Source organism: Canis lupus, chromosome 12 (genome assembly GCF_011100685.1).
Source record: "Canis lupus familiaris isolate Mischka breed German Shepherd chromosome 12, alternate assembly UU_Cfam_GSD_1.0, whole genome shotgun sequence".
NCBI lineage: Eukaryota > Metazoa > Chordata > Mammalia > Carnivora > Canidae > Canis > Canis lupus.
In genome coordinates, this window is record NC_049233.1 from 60,703,606 (window position 1) to 60,728,967 (window position 25,362).

The 25,362-nt window shown below is 34.8% G+C and overlaps 1 long non-coding RNA gene across 4 annotated transcripts; it reads right to left on the minus strand.

Annotated features, from left to right (window-relative positions):
* Positions 1-421: 421 nt before the first annotated feature.
* On the minus strand, positions 422-24,547 carry LOC111098372. Of its 4 annotated transcripts, XR_005368071.1 has the most exons (5): positions 24,197-24,547; positions 23,878-24,039; positions 4,709-4,821; positions 3,532-3,641; positions 426-481 (listed from the first exon to the last, which is right to left on the minus strand). It is a non-coding gene; the product is annotated as an uncharacterized LOC111098372 (long non-coding RNA). The 4 variants fall into 4 exon arrangements; XR_005368072.1 differs by lacking the exon at positions 4,709-4,821; XR_005368070.1 differs by lacking the exons at positions 3,532-3,641; positions 4,709-4,821 and having other exon boundaries at positions 422-481.
* Between the last annotated feature and the right edge of the window lie 815 nt (positions 24,548-25,362).

The window sequence follows — 25,362 nt, forward strand, 5'->3', positions numbered from 1 at the left end:
ATCAATATAATGTAAAAGGAAGTTTCTCACCCATGGTGAGATGATGAAGGTAAGAACAGTAACAGAGGTTGATCCCACAATAATTGTTATAGCTATTTCCACATAAAATGAGTCATACATCAGGTTGATAAGAACTCAAATTCTGTGGAAAGATAGATTAATGCTCATATTTTAGGTTTGAATTCACAGTAAAATATGAATACCTGTTGTACTGTTTTTTTGCTTTATGAATCACATTGATTTCATACGTTAGTGGGATACAGCTACATACTAGGCTAGTTTTCCATAAATGAAATATAGATTTATTTTTTTAAGATTTATTTATTCATGAGACACACACACACACACACAGAGGCAGAGACACAGGCAGAGGAAGAAGCAGGCTCCTCACAGGGATTCCAATGCAGGACTCGATCCTGGATCCTGGGATCGTGCCCTGAGCTGAAGGGAGATGCTCAACCACTGAGCCACCCAGGTGTCCCTGAAAGATAGATAGAATGATTTCATATATGTTTAATCCACAAATTAAAATCTAGTCTAAATATCAATAAAACATTCAATTCAATAATGAAATTTGAAGGTTAAAAATAAGAGGATGCAGTTCCATTTAATTGTGTGTGGAATTCAATTAATGGGGTCCAATTGATAGTTTTCCTAATTTGTGCTGTATTTTTCAGTACTCATAGCCTTTGATGACATAAGTTGTAGCTCAGTCTTTGAGCTTAGTGAGAATCTTCTAAGAAGATTTTAAATTTTGGTAGACTTAAAAATTCTTATTTAAAAGGCCACTGACAAAAAAAAAAAAAATAAAAAAAAATAAAAGGCCACTGACAGATCCAGAATAAATCATTCATTAATTACATTTATTATTATTTATTTATTTATTTATTTATTTATTTATTTATTTATTTAAGATTTTATTTATTTATTCAGGAGAGACACAGAGAGAAAGAGTGGCAGAGACATAGGCAGAGGGAGAAGCAGGCTCCATTGCAGGAAGCCTGACGTGGGACTTGATCTTGGGTCTCCAGGATCACACCCTGGGCTAAAGGCGGCGCTAAACTGCTGAGCCACCAGGGCTCCCAAGAATCATTGTAATACTTTTTTTTTTTTTTTCATTGTAATACTTTATGAACTATCCATTTTTCCTATAATTTTCTATGAAACACCTTAGAAATGTTTTGAAAAAAAAAATCAATACCACTGCTGAATTTCATATACACAAAGGCAACATTAAACCATGTCTTATCATGTATCAGACTACAGTGGACAATGATATGTAGTTTGCAGTTTTCAGAAGTTAGAATATAGATTACATCATGAGCAATGTCGGCACTGTAAACAAAACCAGGGTTTAACTTCATATGTATGAGACTATCCATAGGAGCACTTGAATTACAGAAAAGACTTTTCTGTGATTTCTTTTAAAAGCAATTTTCCCCATGCTTATTTTTCTTGTCTTTTTAAATATCACCAGACCATTCAAAACTAAGGCTGTTAATTAACTGTCAATATAACAAACAATCTTTGCTCTCCTTACAGCAAGATCACAGTGTGACAGCTGAATCCTCAAAGATAATGACCTAATATGTGTTGAACTGCAATTGCAAAGGGAGTAACCAGGAAAGGCTTTAAAATGTGATATTTTTATTTTTTAATAAAGTGTTTAATATCATGTAAAATATTAGAATACTGCCAGTGAAGAATGTTTGAACCATGATTAGAGTCATATTGAAGATTATATAGTTAATAAGAAAATAAGAATAACTGAAACAATGTTATGGATTGGTAACTTTATTTTTAAAAATCTGAATCAGGGATCCCTGGGTGGCGCAGCGGTTTGGCGCCTGCCTTTGGCCCAGGGCGCGATCCTGGAGACCCGGGATCGAATCCCACGTCGGGCTCCCGGTGCATGGAGCCTTGCTTCTCCCTCCTCCTGTGTCTCTGCCTCTTTCTCTCTCTGTCTATCATGAATAAATAAATAAATCTTTAAAAAAAAAATCTGAATCAATTCTGTTGAAAAGTATTAAAAATATCCAAATAAGTACAGGATTATATGAATAAATTATTTCTAATCTTCACTGCAATATTATTTTAATATTTTAGGCCCTATTTTTTTCTACATAAGGGGCAATTTTCATGGTTGATTTATAATAACTTCAAAAAATTGATATGTATACAAAAACGTGCAAACATATATATAAAAATGAAAACTTTCCATATCAGTATGTTAATAACTTTCCCTCATTCTGAATGAATACTACTGCTAAATGTTGAGAAAACAATACTGAAGAAATACTAGATTTGGAGGATAAGTAACGAATATCTTTTAGTGTTGAATTGGAAGTCCCTTTAAAAAAAAATCTAAGTACAGAAGACCACTAGTTAGTTTAAATTGATTAGCTCTCAATAGATACCTGAGCTAGAAATATAAATTAGGAAGTATGAATACATAGATGGTAGAAAAACAAAAGGTAATATAGAACTGACTGCTGATGTTATGTTGAAAAAGAAAAATAAATCACAGATTCCTGAGAGACACTAATTCAATCTTTAGGGATAGATTAAGGGAAGAAAGCCAACAATAGGAATTAAAAAAGAAAAAAAGAATTACATTTGCCCTTTCCATTTCTTTAGTTTCACATATAACCCATCATCAGGTGTTGGGGTTTCTTCTGTTCAATGTCACTAGAATATTGTTTCTTCTTTCAGAACTTACTAGTTAGCTCCTTTCATCTCCTCAATCCCAAACTCTACCTCATGTTCATTTCCTGCCTTCTCTGGAAAAAAATGCACCCTGTTGCTGTATCTTACACACTCTACTATTTATAATTTCCACTATATAAAGCAGAATTTATGGTCACTACCAAAAAGAGAAATTGGCAACGAATACAAACAATACTTGATGGTCTTAGTAAATGTGATACTGAATTTACCTTGTTTTACTAAATGGGAATGGTTGAGACAGTCTTTCATAGTAGAAAGCATACATCCTTGGGAATTAAGATAGGCAGGAGGAATAGCACACATGGATTTCAGGTGTCAGACAAAAATCAATGAGGTCACCAGCTCACAGACATAAGGACATGGCCCCTTTCAGTTGTATAATTTCAGAGCAAAATGTTCAAATCAATAACTGATGTCACTGATTGTTAGTACAATCTTTTCTGATGTAGAATATAAACTTATTTTTTAAATAGATTGGAGAACATTATTGATGAAATCTTAGTTTGAATATTGTACACATTAGAATCCCCAAAATGTTGTATTATAGATCATCTGGTTAGGCAAAATCTATTGAAGAAATACATGAATTTATCTGAGAAAAAGTATCAAACTCATTTCTGTCATTAAAGACAAAAAAATTCAATTCATAACTTCTTTAATCATATAACTTTTATTCTAGATGTGGAGGCAAATAAATACAATATCGTGTTATGTTTCATGCATGTACAGAATGCTGACAGTTCATAGGAAAATGTGAATGTCTCTTTCTTAATTAAAAAAAAGCAGACATCTTATTTAAAGTACCTAATCACAGAGTGAGGTCCATGTAGTCTTCATCAATGCACCTTGCTCATTTGCTGTTCCTTTTAATGTCTGTATCAGCCATTCTGGAACTTACTCTTTCACCTGTAAATCTTTATTTTGCATGTAGAGTGGATGAATTTCTAGCAGTAAGATTATATTTAGTTTTTAAAAAATTTCTATCTATATTTAACAGAGACTTAGTCTTTACAGGAAGTCACTGAATACATATTGCATTTATTGGACTCCAGAGAAGAAACTGAGTTTCCATATCATGAGAATTGAACTCAGAAACAGAATATGTTCAAAGACCACAGAAATTCAAATTCAGATAAAATAAAATAAATAAAATAAAGGCATAAAAAGGCACAGAGCAACTAAGAGTAAAATTAGAAAATTTTACTGAGAAAATCTCTAATTTGACTTGGGTCATTTTCTGAGTTTTTCTTTCAGTCAAATATTTGTTCTTCTTTTTCTCACATAAGAGGAAATAAAGAAGTGAGTTCCTCACAAATTCTCATATTTGTTTTTCCTTTATTTAAACTTATCTCTACCTTGTTTTCTTCTTTTTAACATCTAGTGAGCTTATATATTTTATATCAGCACAACCATTACCTACAAATAATGCTCTTCATTCTTCCTACTCTTCACAGATTACCCTCAGAATAGAGGTAGACACATGGAAATAAATCCTTTTAGAACTGTTTTTAACCCAGGTGGAAGTTCATCATGCCAGCTTAGTTCTATGAGGCTACCATACCATATTATTGTACATATATTAACAATGAGTTCTCACTAGAGTCAGAGAATGATTGGTATATTAAAACCAATAGCAGAAATGAAATTTAATTGTGATATATATATATTTATTTATTTTTAGTTATAGAATCACATCATATTAAAACTTAGTTGTTTCATAAATATACATAATTATTTCATTGAGGGAGTATAGGGTCTATGTTAGATTTTATAAAATTTGTTGCATATTGGAATCACCTGGAGAGTCTTCAGTAATGACAATAGGTCGTACCTATACCCTCATTAAATTGATTTTCACTAATTAATTGAATTTTCAAAATTTCTTAAAACTTTTCAGCAAAGATTGAGAAACATTAACCAATATCATGTAAAACAGCTCTTAATTCCATACTGGTTAAGCTATATATATAAAGATACCTACATTAAGGAAGTATGGCAAAGTTCACTGTAATAATATTTTATGGTGATGTTTTGCCAGATAATTAAAAAATATCCAAGTCTTGTCTTCAACAATTCAACATATTTCTCAAGGTACTAAAGAAACACATACGCACAGAAGAGAGAACAACAAAAATTTACCCTTTTATTATCTGGGGTTTTAGAAAACTAAGCCAAGTTCTTTAAAAATAATCAAAGAATTTGATAAATATTTAAAAAGAAAGAAGACACAAAAGAGGGAATATAACTAGATTCTATAGGATAGTAAGAGCATATTATGAACTCCATGCTCAGAAATTCAAATTTGCTTAAATCAGCTAATTTTCCCCCAAATCACAAATTTACACACACAGTCAAGATAAAAAAAATAATATATATATCTATAAATCATGAAGAAATTTAATTGAGTTAAAAATACTTTGAAAAACAAGTATCTGGCCACTGATGCTTTCAATGGTAAATTCTGACAAGCATACTTTTATATGACATACATTATATTAGTTTCAAGTATATAACATGAATACTGAATATTTGTATACATTGCAAAATAACCTCCACAATACATCTGGTTAACATCAGACACCAACATAGTTACAAAAATAATTTTTCTTGTGATGAGAACTTTTAGGATCTACTCTCTTAATAACATTCAAACATGAAATATGGTATATTATTAACTTAGTTATCATGCTGTACATTACATATCCATGACTTATTTATTTTATAACCAGAAATTTCTATCTTTTGACTACCTTCACTATTTTACCCACTCTCTTATATCCCTCACACCACCCACCCCCCCAAACCCTTCTTCAACCACCAATCTATTTTTTTTTATTTATGAGCTTGTGTTTTGTTTTTAGATTCCACAAATACGTGAGATCATACGGTATTTGCCTTTCTCTGATTCATTTATTTCACTTAGTATAATGCCCTTAAGGTCCATCCATGCTTTTGCAAATAGAAAAATTTCATTCTTTTTGTGATTGAATAATATTTCATTGTATATGTATATCTACCACAGTTTCTTTATACATTTATCTATCCAAGGACACTTCCTCTATTTCCCTATCTTAGCTACTGTAAATAATGCGAAGAACATGGGAGTATATACATATTTTCAACTCAGGGTTTTAATTTTCTTTAGATAAATAACCAGAAGTTCAATTGTTGGATCAAATGGTGGTTCTATTTTAAATATTTTAGGAACCTCCATCTGTTTTCCATTGTGGCTTCACTGATTTACATTTCTACCAAAAGTGCACAAGGGTTCCTTATTCTCCACATCCTCACCAACACTTGTTATTTCTTGTCTTTTTGATAATACCGTCTAACAAGTGTGAAGCGATCTCTCTGTTGATTAGTGATGTTGAACATATTTTTCATTTGGCCACCTGTCTTTGGAAAAATATTTAAATCTTCAGCCAATTTTTTTAATTGAATTGATTTTATTTTTGCAATTGAGTTATATGCATTCTTCATGTATTTTTAATATTAAACCCTTATCAGACATATGATTTGAAAACATTTTCTCCTACTCAGAGGCTGCTTTTCCATTTTGTTGATGGTTTCCTTTGCTATGCAGAGATTTTTAGTTTGATGTAGTCTCACTTAATTATTTTTGCTTTTGTTGCCTTTGCTTTTGGTATAGATTTAAAAAAATCATTGCCAAGACCAATGTCAAGGAGCTTACCAATTATGATTTCCTCCAGGAATTTTATTTCAGATCTTACATTCCAGTTTTCTTAATTTTGAGTTAATTTTTGTGTATGGCATACAATAGTAGTCCTTTTTTTTTCCCAATACCATTTATTGAAGAGATTGTCCTTTCCCCATTGCATATTTTTTCTTTATCATTAATTAATTAACCATATATGCATATGGATTTATTTCTGGACTCTATTCTGTTCTGTTGATCTATGTATCTGTTGTTTGCCAATACCATACTGCTTTGATTACTATTGCTTTGTAAAGTAGTTTGAAATCAGAGAGCATGATGTTTCTACCTTTGTTCTTTCTCAAGACTGCTTTGGCTACTTGAGGTCTTTTATGATTCCATACAAACTTTCAGATTGTTCTATTTCTGTGAAAAATGCCATTGAAATTTTGATAAGAATTGCATTTAATCTGTACATTGCTTTGGGTGGTATGGACATTTCAATAATATTAATTCTTCCAATCCATGAGCATGGAATGACTTTCCATTTATTTGTGTCTTCAATTTTTTCATTAGTTTTCAGTGTATAGGTCTTTAATCTTAGTTAAAGTTATTACCAGATATTTTCTTCTTTTTGAATGCGATTATAAGTGAGTTAGTTTTCTTCATTTCTCTTTCTCATAGTCCATCATTAATGGATAGAAATGCAACAGGTTTCTGTATTTTGGTTTTGTATCCTGAAACTCTACTGAATTCATTTATTAGTTCTTTCAGATTTTGGTGTTTTCAGGTCTTTTTATATGTAATCTGCATAGAGTGACAGTTTTACCTCTTCCATTCCAATTTGGACATCTTTTATGTATTTTTTCTTTCCTAATTGCTTTGGCTAAGACTTCCAATATAATCTTGAATAAAAATGGTTGTGTATTCTGTCTTTTCCTGAAATTAGAAGGAAATCTTTCAGCTTTTCACCATTGAATATATTAGCTGTGAGCTTGTTATATATGGCCTTTATGATGTTGAGGTGTGTTGCTTCTGTGCCCATCTTATTGAGAGGTTTTTTTTTTATCGTAAATAGATGTTGAATTTTGTCAAATGTTCTCTATGTATCTATTGAGATGATCATATGATTTTAATCTCCCATTTTGTTAATACAGTATATGACATCGATTGTTTTGTGGGTGTTGAATGTTCCTTGTATCACTGAAATAAATACCATCTGATCATGACGTATGATCCTTTTAAGGTATTTTTGAATTTGGTGTGCTAATATTTTGTTGAATATTTTTGTGTCTATGTTCATTAGGGATACTGGTCTGTAATTTTCTTTAGGTGTCCTTGTTTGTTTCAGTATCAGGGTAATGCTGGTCTTGTAAAATGAGTTTGAAAGTGTTAATTCATCTTATATTTTTGGAAGAGATTGAAGTGAATTAGTATTAATTCTTCTTTGAATGTTTGGTAGAATTCTTCTTTGAATTTGGTAGACCAGGGAAGCCACTGGTCATGGACTTTTCTTTGTGGAGAGGTTTTTGATGACTTATTCTCCTTACTACTAATTGGTCTGTTCAGATTTTCTTTTTCCTCACTATTGTCTTTTTTTTTTTAAGATTACTTATTTATTTATTCATAGAGACACAGAGAGAGAGAGAGAGAGAGAGGCAGAGACACAGAGGGAGAAGCAGGCACCATGCAGAGAGCCTGACATAGGACTCGATCCAGGGTCTCCAGGATCATGCCTTAGGCTGCAGGCAGCGCTAAACTGCTGTGCCACCGGGGCTTCCCCTCACTATTCAGTCTTGATAGGATGTATGTTGCTGGGACTTTATTTTTTCCAAATTGTCAAATTTGTTGGTGTATAGTTGTTCATAGGAGTTTCTTATGATCCTTTGTATTTCTATGGTATCTGTTGTGATGTCTTTCATTTTTTATTTTATATGGGTACTCTCTCTTTTTCTTGGTGAGTTTAGTTAGGGGTTGATCAATTTTGTTTATTTTTTCTGAGAATCAGCTCCTAGTTTCACTATTTTTTTTCTATTGTCTTTTCAGGGTCTATCTATTTCATTTATTTCTGCTCTGATCTTTGTTATTTTCTTTGACTTTAGGCTTTGTTCATTTCCAAGTTCCTGGTGGTGTAAAGTTAGGTTGTTTGAGATTTCTCATATTTCTTGACGGAGGCATTTATTCGCTATAAAATTCCCTCTTAGAGCTGCTTTTGGTGCAACCCCTAAGTTTTGGTTTGTTGAATTTTCATTTTTCTCAGGTTATGTTTCTATTTCATTTTTTATTTCATCTCTGACCCATCAGTTCACCACTAGCATATTGTTTAATCTACACATAGTTATGGATTTTCTAGTTTTCTTCCTATAATTCACTTTTAGTTTCAGACATTTGTGATCAGAGAATATGCTTCATATGATTTCAGTCTTCTTAAACATATTCAGACTTGTTTCATGGCTTGACATGTGCTCTATATCTTGAAGAATGTTCCATATACAATTGAAAAAAATGTGTGTTCTGTTGCTTTTGGACACAACATTCTGAGATACCATTTAGGTCTATCAGGTTTAATGTGTCATTAAAGTCAATATTGCTGTATTGATTTTCCTGTCTGTGATTGGAAATGGGATATTAATGTACTCCTATTATTGTATTGCTCTCTAGTTCTCTCTTTAGGCATGTTAACATTTGCTTTGTATATTTGGTGCTTTCTATTATGGATGAATAAACATTTACAAATGTTATATATTCTTGTTGGGTTTATCCCTTTATCATTATGTATTGCCCTTCTTTGACTCTTATTACAGTCTTTGTCTTAAAATTTGTCTGCTATGAGTATAGTGACTCCAGCTTTCTTTTGATTTCCATTGCCTGGAATATCTTTTTCTATCATTTCACTTTCAGTCTGTGCATGTCCTTATATCCATGTCCTTATATCCAATGTGAGCTTCTTGTAGGCAGCACATAGATGTGTCTTGATTTTTTTTCCATTGAGTCATCCTATGTCTTTTGATTGAAGAACTTATTTCACTTACATTTAAGTAATTATTGATATGTATATAGTTATAGCCTTTTGTTAATTGTTTTCTGGCTATTTTGTGGTTCCTATCTGTTCCTTTCTTCTCTTACTCCCTTCCTTTGAGGTATGATGGTTTTCTTGAGTAGTATGCCTGGATTCCTTCTCTTTATTTTTTGTGCATCTACTATAGGTTTTTGTTTTGTAGTTACTATGAGGTTTAAATAGGTAAACTTTTATTTATAACAGTCTATTTTAAGTTGATAACATAAGGTTGAATGCATTATTACACTACATTTCTTCTCTCCCCCACCATGTTTTATATTTTTGATGTCATAGTTTAGGTGTTTTTAAAAGGGATATCATAAGCTATCAAACTTTTAAGGAAAAAAAATAGCACCAATTCAACCACATTATCATCTATAAAGTAGGAAGGAAAGGAAAGCAAAAACTGCATAAGAAGAGTATAAAAATGAATCAAACAAGAAACAACAAAACAAAAAATTCAAATAACAAAAGATAAAGTGTAATGAGTATAGATATAAAAAATCCCCACAAAATATTAGAAAATTGAATACACCAATACATAAAAGAATAATATCATAATCAAGTGAGATTTATCTCAGAAAACTTAGCAGGTTTGATATTTGAAAAATCTAGCAATAAAATAATCATATTCATAGTCTAAAAAGCAAAAAGGACACTATCATATCAATTAATACAGAAAGAGTTTAACAAAATTCAACACTTAACACTCTCAACAATCCAAGAACATAAGAGAATTTCTTCAACTAAGTAACAAACACTGGCAAAAATTCTTAGAGATAACAAAATTAATAGTAAATGGCTGTATGCTGTTCTCTTGGGGTCAAAGACAATGCAGTATGTCCTTGCTCACTATTCCTACTGTATTGGAATAGGAGTGTAGGTCAAAGCCGTAAGGCAGAAGTGTAGATCAGAGCCATCAGGAAAGGAAAAACAAAACAAAACAAAAACTGACTAAAAATCATACAGTTTGGAAAGTAAGACATAAACTGTCCCTATTTGGAAAAACATAATTTTCTACTTAGAAAACACCAAGGACGGGGAATATAAAAATTAGTGAAAGGGAATAAAGGGAAAGGAGAGAAAATGAATGAAAATATCAGTGAAGGTGACAAAACATGAGAGACACCTAACTCTGGGAAATGAACAAGGGGTAGTGGAAAGGGAGGTGGGCGGGGGGTTGGGGTGACTGGGTGATGAGCACTGAGGGGGGCACTTGGCGGGATGAGCACTGGGTGTTATGCTAAATGTTGGCAAATTGAACTCCAATAAAAAAATTTAAAAAAACAAACACACACCAAGGAATCTAGAAAAAGAAAATAAATGCTTCTAAAATCAATGAGTTTAGCAAACTTATAAATTAGACTAGAACACACACACAAATCAACTTCTAAATGCTAACAAATAGAGACAAAAATAATAATTAAAAAAAACATTTAGTACAGTCTCTCATAAAACAATCTATAGGTATCACATGCTTAAAATGGAAAATATAATGAAATAAATGAAAAAAAGACCTACTAATGTATATGCATAACTTACTCTTTTTTTTTTTTAAGATTTTACTTATTTATTCATGAGACACACACACACACACACACACACACACACACACACAGAGGCAAAGACACAGGCAGAGAGAGAAGTAGGCTCCATTCAGGGAGCCTGATGTGGGACCTGATCCCGGGACTCCAGGATCATGCTCTGGGCTTTAGGCAGGTGCTAAACTGCTGAGCCACCCAGGGATCCTCTGCATAACTTATTCTTGGCCTGAAAGACTACACCTAGTACTGATCCAACTTAATCTATAAAATCAGTAAGAATTATGTACATATTTACAAGCTAATTATAAAAGTTATATAAAAAGCCAAAGTAGAGAGAATAGAATAAAATAGCTAAAAAATAGTTATCTGATTAATGATTTCCTCTACAGGAATAAAGGCAGTGTTAAATTGCTAAAGGAGATAAACACATAAATGAATGTAACAAATTGGATAAAATGGAAATATACTTACAAAACTATAGCCAAATGATTTTTGACAACAATGCAAAAGTATTCTTGTAGAGAAAGAACAATCTTTTCAGAAAATGGTGTAGAATAACTGGACATAAATATTCAAAAATAAACTTGGATTTAATCTTCATAATGTATATAAAAATTCATTCAAATGGATAATCCATGTAAATTTATAAAGTAAAACAATAACTTTTCAGAATAAAATATAGGAAAAAATACTCATGATTTTGCACAAATTAATACCAAAGTCACAAATTATGTAGGAAAAAATCTTAATCAATTAAATTGCATTGACATTATAAAAATTTTATTCTAAAGGCAATGCTAAAAAAATGAAGTCAAGAAACCATTTTTTTTTGCAAAGAACATTCTGACAAAAATTGTATACAGAATATGAAAGATCCTCAAAGTTAATAGAGAGAAAAGATTTAAAGGGTAACATCAGTGAACCTGAGAGAGGAAGGTCCTCCATAAATTCTCTCCTCTACTAAAATATAGTTCTGGAAATTAACCAAAGATTTGCAGCAATCTGAAGAATGTTTAGGGGAAAAAAAAAAAAGGTCTGTATTCTATAACCATAAAGCAATAAAAATAGTCTCTAAAACTACCAAAATTTAAATAACTTTTATCCTAACAAATTAAAATAGAGAGTATTAAAGTAATAAAAGTGGATAATTTATGCAGCAAAATCCCTAAGATGTATCTAGAATTATATTGTTATTAAGTACTGAATAATAAGGAAAATAAGCTAAATATATAACAATTTTGCAGAAATAATAAAACAAGAATGAAAAAGAAGAGAAAAATAAGATCAATGTAGAACAAAATGTATTAGTAGGGAGAATAAATATCAATCAAAATACTAAAACACTATCCCTCCTCCGCTGATAAAGTTGTATAGGAAGTTTTAAAAATTCATTATATTAAAATTATAAGGATGATTTAATAAAAATTATAATTCAAAATATTTAATTCACTATTCTAATAATTTGAAAAATCATTATGAAATTAACTATAGGATTATAAATTTAAAATATAAATATTTTAAAAATAAATAACTACCTTAACATAAACATAACTAAACGTAGAATTAATTGTTCCTAAAATCTCTTGCTCCATTTGTTTCCTTAAACACATTGCTTCCATATATTTAAGGCTGAGTTACAAATCATACAAAGAGGTTTAAAGCCAGAGAATTAATCATATGAAATTATCAAAATTAAAAAGTTGATAGAAAGTTGACATTTATTGTACAAAAATGTTCTACAAAAGCTATTTTCTGGGGCACCTTCATGTCAGTGGTTGAGCATCTGTCTTCGGCTCAGGTCACGATCCTGGGGTACTGGGATCAAGTCCCACATTGGGCTCCCTGAAGAGAGCCTGCTGCTACCTCTGCCTATGTCTCTGCCTGTCTCTGTGTGTCTCTCACGAATAAGGAAATACAATCTTAAAAAAAAAACAAACAAGACTATTTTCTTCCAAACTCTTAACAACAATCAGAGCTACATTTTGGAGCATTTTACAATGTATTATTCACTACATTGAGACCTTTTTTCATATTAACTCCTTTAATCTTCATATTTGGCCTCTGATAATAGATACTATTCTTATCCACATTTTACAACTAAAGCATTTGAATTACAGGAAAGTGAAGTTATTTATAGCCATAACGTAACTGGGTTATGAACCCCGAAAAATATAGTTTTACAATTCTTACTTTTACCACCTATGGTTGTTTATTTTATGTGTTAACTTGGCTAGGTTACAGTACCCAGCTACTTGGCTAAACATGATTCTAGATATTTCTGTGAAGGTAATTTTTAGACAAGACTAACATTTAAATTAGTAGACTTTGAGTAAAGCAGATTATCCTCAATAATGTGGGTGTATCTTGTCCATTTCAAGGCCTTAAAGGAAAAAAAAAAAAAAAATCTCCCTGGAAGAGGAGGAAATTTTGCCAAAGGACTGTCTTTGAGCTCAAACTGAAACTCTAACCCACGGCCTACCCTGTAGATTCTGAACTTACCAAGTCTCCACAACTGTATGAGAAAAATTCTTTAAAATCCCAGCCAATCAATCATTTCCCACTTCCCCTCAGCTTTCCTTTGCATTATTATAGGCCAGGACTGATGTCTCTCGTATGCTGCTATGAAATCTGGCTCCCTATTACCATTGGGAATAAGAGAATTTCAGTATCTCAGACTAAGTAGCAACACCTAATTGTAAAAGGTATGACAGATGTGATGGATAGCAAGCCAGAATACATACCAGGAGACCTTGACCTACAGGGATTCATGACAATTTGAAATAAACCATGCATGGTTCTTCAGGAGACAAGAAAAATGTAAACCCCATACAAATATTTCTTGACATGTATAACCAGAAAAGATCAAGATTTCTAACTGTGTCAGTTGACAATTACAAAGCACTATCCCACGTACAGTCTCTAGGTATAAACCACTTCTGAGACCTAGAGTTCATTGATTTAATGGAAGGCTGGGTCTCCTTGAAGAAGGGCCCTATAAAATCACAGGAAGTATGCATCACAATGGTCAATAATATTTCTTCACAGGAACCTACCACCATCTTTCATAATAACTAAATACGAGAAAGTTCAGATCTTCACAGGACCCTTGGATGCAGAGTCTGAGCTGACACTGAATTGATACCAAGGAATTCAGAAGTCATCAGTCCTCCTGTACCTTTGCCCCCTGTTTAGAGTGATAATTCAAATACCAGTCCAACGCATTTCACAGTTTTTTCAATAGGTCTGTGAATCTAGGATATTTCTATGGTTTACACTTAGGCACTCTCAGAATCCTCATTTTGGTTCTTAACTTGTGGGTTTCAGAGTTATGGTATCAGAAGCACATGATACCTCTAATACCCACTCAAAATAGAGTACCAACAGCAATACTAATTAGAACAGCAAAGCGTAGTACAAACTTCTTAAAGGGTACAAGGATGATAGTCCCCATCGTATCCTCACTTAATTCAATACTTTAATCCCCGCAAAAGCAAATAGATCATAGCAGAGGAGAGTAGTCTATTTTAACCTTAACTATATGATAGTCTCAGCTGTAATGAATTTAGTATATTTATTAAAACATATCCCACAAACTCGAGCACTTGCCAAATAGCTACTAAGGTGTTCCTATCAACCTCAATCCACAAGGGGAATCAGAAACCATTTAGATTTCCTCAGGATAGAGAGCAGTACACATACACTTGGCCTTGCAGCTATATTAAATTTTCTCTTTGTCACAGTAAAGTTTGATGGCAAGATCCTGTGGACAATGTATAGAGAGCATCATTCCTGTCCTTCATTATTGATAACATCTGAATCAGGTTTGCGGCTCTGAGTGGGCCAAGAGCAAGAGAGAAGACTATATCTATTTAAAACTATGGTACTAAAAAAATTAAAAAAGAAAAACAACTATGTTACTAAGTAGTACTGTCACTTGAGCCATATGGTTCTGTAGACGCCATGATGCTAGATACTAGATACATCTAGGGAAAACAGGTACCATATGGAATTTTGGGCTGACCTAGTGGGAGATTTGCAGCATATACTTCTGGAATTCTTAAGCAATGTCATGTTATGTGCAACAAAGAATTATCCTTCAATTGAAAAAGTTTGTGGATCTATCTCAGACTCTAAGGTCCTGGTATTAGCCTCAAGACATTAAGTAAAGAGAGGGCTTGGAGATGCTCATCACAAATGCATATTTTCCAAAATAATAAGTTTGAGTGACTCCACACCAGTTTATTATGTAACAGAAATGATGTCCTTTTCTATAGCTCAGGCAATTAAAAAGAACAAAATTGTATTATATAAATAGGTGGCCTAGACCCACTTGTTACCCATCACTATTGCATTGTTTATACCGCCCACTTTACAGGTAGTTGCCTAAGACCAGGTATCAAAGAAAGAAAAATACTAGTTCCACTTAATGACTAGACTAGCTCAGTATATTGCTGTGAGCAAAATATAGACTGTTTCAGCATTACTGGCTTAGAACCAAGGAATGGAAGTTATAATAGCTCCTCTCAGTGACACCCCAGGGAATTTATTCCCTACATTTTCAACTCTGTTAAAAAATTTCTTTTTGATTTCTTGGTTTTGATTTCCTGGGCAAGAGTTTTTCTACCTGGAAATACAGAAAGTGTTCAACTAAACCTATGTCTATTATCTGGTTACTTTGGGCTATTAGTGCCGGGCAAAAGAAATTGTTCCTACATTAGTAGGGGTAATTGACTTACATTATCATGATGAAATACAGCTACTGCCAAAAATTAAGACAAGGGGGAATATGGCTGCAACTTAAGAGACTTACCGTTGTGCTTGTTTATGCTTCCATATATGGAGATCACCATAAAGAGAAAATTATAGGAACAATGAACAGGCAACAGCATAGTTATCTTGGAGATAAAGTCAAGAATTGAACGCTCTACTGCATTCCCACCTAGGAATTTCATTTTAACATCATCTTTACACTAAAATGAAACCCCTTGAAAGTAAATAAAAAAGTATTGAGGCAGAGATATAAAGAATCTGAAGATTATTCTAGGATTGGGGATTATTGTGTATACACGTTAAGGAAAATTTGAAGCAAGATCAATAGTCCATTTCATCTTGTGTAGAGTAGATAGTTTAAACATATTTAAAATAAACTGGCAAATTAGATTCAATTTTTCAGATAGCCAACAAACTAAAGCAGTACTCTCCACATTGTATATAGCTTTCTTAGGTCAAAATGTGATTAATATATATAATACCAAGTCAGTTAGGATTCATTTAATTATTAGCTTTTGTCAGATACAATGAAAACTATTTTCCTTAGAATAACATATAAAAAATTTAAGCCTCCTAGACTATTTTGTTTCTAAAAGGTACTAGTGTAAATTTCTGCTCTAACATGTAAATAGTGTAGAAGTAGCACTCCCAGTGTCACAATTAGATAAAACTAAACAAGCTGCAAAACAACTCTTTAAAGATTCATCAGAGAATAGAGGCCACAGGGCAAGCTGCTGCCCCAAATCTGAAGAGAAAGGCAGCTATAGAGAATCACAGAGAATAACAACTCACTGGTAGCAAAAGCCATTGTTGTTGCCAGTATCAGTAGGTAAACTTACAGTGTGCTTGAAGAACTGCTGGAAGCTCAGTGTGGAGTATCTTGAAGTTAAAATCTCTGGGAAGCCCAGTGTTAGGAGGGCCCCCACACGTTCATGAGCTTCACCTCCATGATTCCCACTAGCTTCTCACTGTGAAGACTGAAGGAAAATCCTTTGTGCTTTGGAAATACTGTTCTGATTACTGTAGCTTTATAATAATATTTGAAATTGGGTAGTCCGAGACTCAAATTTATGGTTCTTTTTGAAAAACAGTTTTACCTATTGAAAAATATTTATGGAATTTCAGGGATCTTTGACTTTCCATATAAATATAAGAATTAGCTTGTAAATATATCCAAAATATATGGTAAGGTTTTGATTGGAATTCCATTGGATCTACAGATCAAAATGGGGAGATGAACACATTAGCAATATTGAATCCTTGAATCCATCAACAAAGCTTCTTTCTCTATATTATTTCTTTCATAATATTTGGAATTTTGATTTTTTCTAATTTTATAGTGATATAATCACCCAATAACATTGCTTCAAGTTTAAAGTGCATAACAAATTATATATTGCAACATGATAAGTAAAATAAGTTAACATCCATTCCTTCACTTATAATTTTTTCTTTTAAGATATACTCAGAAATTTTTAAGTATACAACACAGTATTGTTATCTACAGTCATCATATTTTATCTTATATTTCCAAAACTTGTTAATCTTACTGAAAGTAGTCTCTTGACTACTTCTGCCCAACTCTGATACCCTCCATCCTCCAATTCTGGCAGCTACCATCCTGATCTCCTGTTTCTGTTTTTTTTTTTTTTGATCCCATATATAAGTGAGATCATGTAATGGCTTATTTCATTTAGCATGATATATTGAAGTTTCATCCATGTTGTCAAAAATGGTGGAATTTCCTTTTTTTAAATGGCTGTATAGTATACACATATAAAATATATATACAATAAAAAATAAATAAAAAATAAAATATATATATACACAATATATATGATACATAGTATTTTGTAACACTTCATCCATTTGTTTGTTGACAGATTTAAGAATTGTTGTATTCTTTTTTTACTGGAAGAGTGCTAGCAACACTTCTACTAGACCTCTAAAATCATGATGGAAGATGAAGATCCATATATATACAATTTAATTAGTTTATGTATTAAGACTGAAACATTGATGTAGCTCATCAGCCATCTATAACTGGATTTAATGAACTTTATCTATTAAGACAATTGTTTACCTTTGTATGTGACTTCTTTCATGGGCTTCACTTATATCATTGTAAAATCTTATGGTTTGTAAAATAGGAAACCTAATCTTAAAATAGCCCTATGTAGGAATGGTCTCATTTTTAGAGGAGGAAATCGGTGCTGAAGGAGGAAAAATTTTTGATTTTACAAGACAATGTGCACTGAAGTTTGTAAACAGACTATTGCTTTCAAAATCCATGTTTTTGTTCCATACTTATTCTATGCCTTATGTAACAGTACACTGTAAACATAATAAAAATGAAAATTGAAGTACAACAGCATGTTTATAAAATTGATTAATATACAATTAATTAACAATGAGACTTTAGTCTATTATTATGAGTCATTTTAGGATATACAGTTCTTCATGGATGATAAATGGTTTGACCTATATATTAGAATAGCATTCTATATAGCATGAATATTGGTTTCCTTTTTTTTTAAAGATTTTATTTATTATTTATTTATTCATTCATTCATTCATTCATTCATGAAAGACACAGAGAGGCAGAGACACAGGCAGAGGGAAAAGCAGGCTCCATGCAGGGAGCCTGATGTGGGACTCAAACCCAGGACTCCAGGATCATGCCCTGGGCCAAAGGCAGGCGCTAAACTGCTGAACCACCCAGGGATCCCTAAATATTGGTTTCCAACAAAATATATTTATATGAATTTCTGCACTACTTTATCATTGACAAATGATATCTATTTAAGAAATTAGTATTTAGAAGATAAAACTTTTTTTAACCCATTGCCTTCTTACTAGGGAAAATAAAGATTAAAGTAAACTGTAATATTAAATTTATCAGTGTTGAACAGATAAGTTACTAAAAAGAGGAAATATTTTCCTAGGACTTTATTCTAAATAGTCTTCTATACTAAAAATATGTTACTGTGCTAGATATCAAGCCAAGCCCCCAAGAAAAGCACTTAACAGTTTCACATTCCACTGACAAGTGTTTTATATGGTTTCTTTAAATCATAGCAGGATATTTGGCATTAAATGATTTTATCTTGGCTTGAGAATTAACCAACAGCTGAGAACTTTACCTGTAATCTCATTCTGTGTAATTTTAATGGGCTAGCTCATGGTGGGAAAATGCCATCACAATTAAAATGAATCTTTTAGGTTTATGAGTCCTTGTGGAAGCTAATTCAAGAAGGATATCAATTGAGGTTACAAAGAATATTTTAAACTTGAAATTGTTCAAAATACTCTGAATTTGTGACATTTTTTATGAACTCTTAGACTTTATCATATTTTCTATTTTAACACATAATTATCATCAACTAAATAGTATGAATATTTTAACAAGTGCTATGGACCAAAGACTAATGTTTTTCCCTTTGAGTTATTTGTACTTCAGGGCTCTACCTTCTAATGTGTGGGATGCCACACCTAATAGTTTGCCAAAGTGCTCCTAATCCTTTCACTTTGTAAGATATTGCCACCATTGTATGAAACTTCTGGGTGAGAAACAATAGACACAATACCCTACTACTTTGGGAAGATTTCTAGAATTAAAATAATTGAGGCCGATTCCAAATCATTTTTTTCTCACTAAAATTTTAGCATAATTTGCTTCAAAAGAATATTTAAAATTGTTTTAATGGCAACAGTAATCCATTCCTTTATTTTCTTACTAAAATTTTAGCCTAACTTACTTCAGAAGAGTATTCAAAATTGTTTTGATGGCAATCACTATAGAGAGCATTAAAGATATATAGATTTTAATGAATTTATAATTGAAAATTCATTAAGAATACCTTGTCTGAGGTAACACAAAGACAGAAACGACAATAAAGATAAGTTGGTGATAGAGGTCGAAGTCTGAGGTATGTATTTAATTAGAAAGACTTGGGACTAGGGGTAGAGATAGCATGTCTTGGACTAGAATGAGGCAAATGTGGAACCCACAACGAAGAATTAAAGGAAGAACCCTCAGATTCTTGCAAGTGAGTGCCTCCTAAAATTTTGTGCCTTAGACTCATGGCTTGCCTTATCCTTGTTGTAACCCTGAAAAGGTGAAATACTACATAGATTTCCCAAATTTCAATAGTTTAAAGGACTCATTATACTTCTCACAAAATATTCACATAACACTTTTTATTTAAAAGTAAAAATAAGATATAGCAAATGGAAAAGAATACAGGCAAGTGTGGGGATCTGAAACATATCCAAGTGCAACCTCCCCAGGATCCTTAATGGAACAAGAGCTAGGCTTCCGTATCAACTGAACCATCAAGATCTGTGGAAGGAATCTTGGCCTCATGAGAAGCTCAAGACAGAAGTCAGAAAGGGGAATTACACACTGTGGCCATGTAGTTTAACCAGGTGTCTAACAAGCTACACCAGGTAAAAAAAACATAATAAACCTAAACTGAGAGGTGTCTGGAAGAATTTTAGGCTTTAAACTGCACATTATAAATCCCGTAGCTCTTATCTTGGTCAAAAGTCAAAGCCAACATCCAGTATCCCCAGAGATAAGTTTAGAGTTTTCCCAAATCAGCATGAATCAACTTGGCCCTACATAAATATCAGTATGACCTCCAGTTAGTAGGGCTTCTATGTAGAACATTTTAACAGATGCCAGTTGGATTGCAGGTTAGTGTTAACCAAATCTTAAGCATGCAAAGAGATCTTGACAGTCCTAGACCTGGCATTAGGGAAACCTTGCATTAGGGAAAAATTAAAGCAGTAAAAGCTGACGCTAGGAATTTGAATTCTCTAGATGTTTACCAAATTTTTTCATTACTTTTGATCCCTCCTTCATACACATATCTTTTACAAGTACTGAAGAACTTAAAATTTGAAAAGCTGCATTATGTTTAGCCATTTGCTAAACATTAGGCAATGCTGAACATTCAGTGGTCTGATTCTTAGAATAGGATTTTTTGGGATATGTTTCCCAAATCATATATTATCTTTGAACTCTTTTATTTGTTTGCTTTTCATAGGTAAAATAAAAAGAAATATAGAAATTAACCATTACTAGTTTTAAATGGTTAGTAATCAAATAGGGTGAAGTATTTAGATGAAACATCAGTGTTTATTAGGCAATAATATATCTGGGGAGTTTTTTTTTTTTTTTTTTTTTTTTTTTATATCTGGGGAGTTTAAATGCAAAAATGTAAGGCCATAAAAATTTCTCTACTGTTGATCTCTGATTTCCAATAGGGTATGAAAAAATCTTTATATTATTTTCTATATCACTAAATTAGTGAAACTTTACTGAATAACATACCATAATCCAATTTTAAAAATAAAATATTATCACTGAAAATATTCTGAATTTATATTTTATTCACAGACATGACTGCATTATGAATTATTTATGTATATCTGTTCAGATACATTTTTACTTTTTATTAACATATTCATAAAGTAGAAAAAAATTCTGTCATAAAAGAAGTTTTATCACATAAATGTGTAATGTCAAAGTGTACATTTACTATTACAGTTATAGTGAGATTACTAAAGTAAAAATGTAGTCATGGAAAAATATTCTGAAATTACATACTTCTGTAAAACTATTTAAGTAGTTAAAGTTCTGTAATATTTAAATGATAATTAGTTTTGTTTATTAAATGAAATACAGCATACACATAAATAACGATATATAATGTGATGAAAAAATTGATATTATGAAACCAGAGTATAAAGGATAAAACTGAAGAAATACTCATAAATAGTACATTATATTATAAATTCTTGGTAAATGATGTCAATAAAACCACAAAAATGTTTTAGAAAGAAGAGGATTTGAAATGACTCACAAATACGTGTAATATGCATGAATAAATAAATGAAATTTAAAAAAGAGTAAAACTGAGTTACATAGGAGAGAAGAAAAATAGCCATTAGATATATTTACCTTTTTTTGAGAGAAAATGATTTATATTAGTAAAAACATAAACTGTAATATGTTGAATGATTTTAAATTATCGGAGTTATTTAAATAGCACCTTATCCTTTTTCAGTTTTCTAAACTTGGTTATTGGGGGATCTCGGTGGAAGAAGAAACCATGCATATTATCCTGTTAAATAGAATTAAAGATGTATAAAATAATACCACTTCTGTAACTGAATTTAAGGCATTTGGTAGTTCAGTTTTTTTTTTTTTTTTTTTAAGATTCTATTCATTTATTCATGAGAGACACAGAGAGAGAAAGAGAGAGGCACAGAGACACAGGCAGAAGGAGAAGCAGGCTTCATGCAGGGAGCCCGACGTGAGACTTGATCCAGGGTCTCCAGGATCCGGCCCTGAGCTGAAGGCTGTGCTAAACTGCTGAGCCACCCGGACTGCCCCTGGTAGTTCAGTTTTAATGACAAATATTAACTTCTCAATTGCTTTCTGTAAGAGTTTTTCTTAAGTATTGTATATATTATTTCTTAACATGGAAACAAAAAGAAATTTAAATTTTCTACCATGGTAAACATTGACATCTACAAATATCTTTCTAAATTGTTATCTCCAGGATCCCTGGGTGGCTCAGTGGTTTACTGCCTGCCTTGGGCCAAGGGCGTGATCTTGGGGTCTTGGGATCAAATCCCACATCAGGCTTCCTGTGTGAAGCCTGCTTTTCCCTCTACCTGTGTCTCTGCCTCTCTCTCTCTGTGTCTCTCATGAACGAATAAATAAAATCTTTAAAAAATAAATTGTTACCCCCAAATTTTGTGTTCATAAGTGTGTTAGTTTTATCACGCCCAGAAATAAATTAAATCTGTATATCTAAAATAAGATTAAACAAAAAAAAAGATTAAAGACAAAATGGTACAGAATTCTTAAAATGTGTTGTTTTGAACATCATAAGCCACCAAACATACACATTGCTATTAACTGTCTTTTATATTTAAGAACCATAAAGATAATTCTCCTTGCAATTAAAGCCAAAAGGCCTCCTCTCTAAGACTAGGATGAAACGCTACATTGACATGATTAATGCATTAAAATTTGATGAACAAAATTCACACTTAATCTCACTCAATTTTGACATGGAGCTACAATTGGGTGAGCCAGGCAAGAAGGGCAAGAAGCCTGGAATTGTGTCGCCACTTAAATGAGATTTCCCAAAGGTGGAAAAGACCAAGATTAAGAAAGCTTGGAAGAAGATAACAAAGAGCTCCCCTCCCCACCTGCGTCTGCGCTGCTATCCTTGACTGAGCCTGTGGGCCCGACAGCCACTGCCTGGAGGAAGTGAAGCCCTTAGGTCGCTGCTAATCCACATACCTGTGTACTTGCACAAGAGGTCCTGAGGTCACCGCCAACCCACACACCCGGGTACTTGCACAGGAGGTCCTGAGGTGGCCGCCAACCCACACACCTGGGTACTTGCACGGGAGGTCATGAGGTCGCCCCTAACCCACACACCCGGGTACTTGCATGGGAGGTCCTGAGGTGGCCGCCAACCCACACACCCGGGTACTTGCACGGGCGGTCCTAAGGTCACCATTAACACACACACCCGGGTACTTGCATGGGAGGTCCTGAGGTGGCCGCCAACCCACACACCCGGGTACTTGCACGGGCGGTCCTAAGGTCACCATTAACACACACACCTGGGTACTTGCACGGGAGGTCCTGAGGTGGCCGCCAACCCACACACCCGGGTACTTGCACGGGCGGTCCTGAGGTCACCATTAACCCACACACCCGGGTACTTGCATGGGAGGTCCTGAGGTGGCCGCCAACCCACACACCCGGGTACTTGCACGGGCGGTCCTGAGGTCGCCATTAACCCACACATCCGGGTACTTGCACGGGCGGTCCTGAGGTCGCCATTAACCCACACATCCGGGTACTTGCACGGGCGGTCCTGAGGTCGCCATTAACCCACACACTCGGGTACTTGCACGGGCGGTCCTGAGGTCGCCATTAACCCACACACCCGGGTACTTGCACGGGAGGTCCTGAGGTCGCCGCCAACCCACACACCCGGGTACTTGCACGGGAGGTCCTGAGGTCGCCGCCAACCCACACACCCGGGTACTTGCATGGGAGGTCCTGAAGTCGCCGCTAACCCACATACCTGGGTACTTGCACGTGAGGTCCTGAGGTGGCCGCTAACCCACATACCTAGGTACTTGCACGCCTGCAGGAGGAATGAGACTGCACTTCACAGTTGGCGCCAGGCCCGCTGGCTCCCCGTACTCACGGAGCAGCACGATGCTGCCTACGACGTGAAGCCGGCCTGGAGGAAGGAGAAGGACATCATCTCAGGGGCCCCACGCATAACGTTGCTGTGTCTCCCACTTCCCGGAGGAGGCCTTGCAGCTGGCGGTGCTGGCGACGGCCCAGGGCCACCTCCCCAGCCAGAGGCCGCGTGCGCCGAGCTCTAGGGGCCTCACCTCAGGCTCCCGGAGAAAGCCAGCCGCCTGCGGATCCTGGCTGCGGAGGCTACGGTCGCTCCCCAGTGCTCCCCAGTGCTCCCCGCGCAGCCACGTCTCCCGAATCCTTTACACGGAGTCCACCATCGACTGTCTGGGCACAGCAATGTCTTATGGAGCCTCAACACCCACCCACCACCTGTCCCTCCACAAAAAGTGACATTCTCCTACAAAAGTGGGCGTGCGGGGTCCCTAGGAGGCGGAAGCCAACGTGTTTTCTCTTTTCTCTGGGCGTCCGCACACGGGTTGCGCGTGCGCCCCGGGCCTTCTGCACGCGGAGGTCGCCTGGGGCCGCGGCCGTCCCGAGCGCTCGAAGCGCCGCCCTGCTGCCGAGGGGCTCTGCGGCTGCGCGCGGCGAGGTGTCCCTCCCAGGCTCCCGTCGCAAAGTTCCAGCGAGGCGCTTTACGGCTGCACGAGGAGCGCGAAAGGGCCTCGGTCGCGACAGCAGCCTCGACAGGAGGCCGCCCTCCGGGAACACGTGCAAGCGCGGACGGACGCCGCCGCGGCCCTGAGGCCTGGAGGAGGACGGGTCTAACTTCCGGCAGACAGTCTGGCTGAGGACCGCCCGGAGCTCTTCACGGTAAGGGCAGGGCCTGCGCGGCTCCATGTCCCCACCCACTCTTTTCCTGACCCGCCGGCTTGGTGGGGGAGGTTCCCTGCCCCGGGCCGGGGGGGGAACCGTGGGCACAGGCGGTCCTCTCCTGTGACGAGAGCAGGTCTGTACCCCAAAGCGGTTTGTCGAGTGACGTAGAAGGGCAGTTCATTCTGTCATCATGTTAGGCCACACTATACAGATATTTTCATTTTTTGCTACATGGACTGAAATGTTCTTGGTCCTAACACCTCCTTATAAAAATTCTTTCTTTTTTCAGGATTTTATTTATTTATTCAATGGCTCTACACAGGGAGCCGGATGTGGGATTTGATCCCAGGACCTCAGGATGAGGACCTGAGCCTAAGGCAGACGCTCAACCACTGAGCCACCCAGGCGCCCCTAGAAATTCTTTCTTATTACATCCTACGTAAAATATTTTGCAAATGTACAAGGCTACTTTATATATATATAATATATATATATATTATATATAAATTAAATTATATTATATATAATATAAATATTATATATA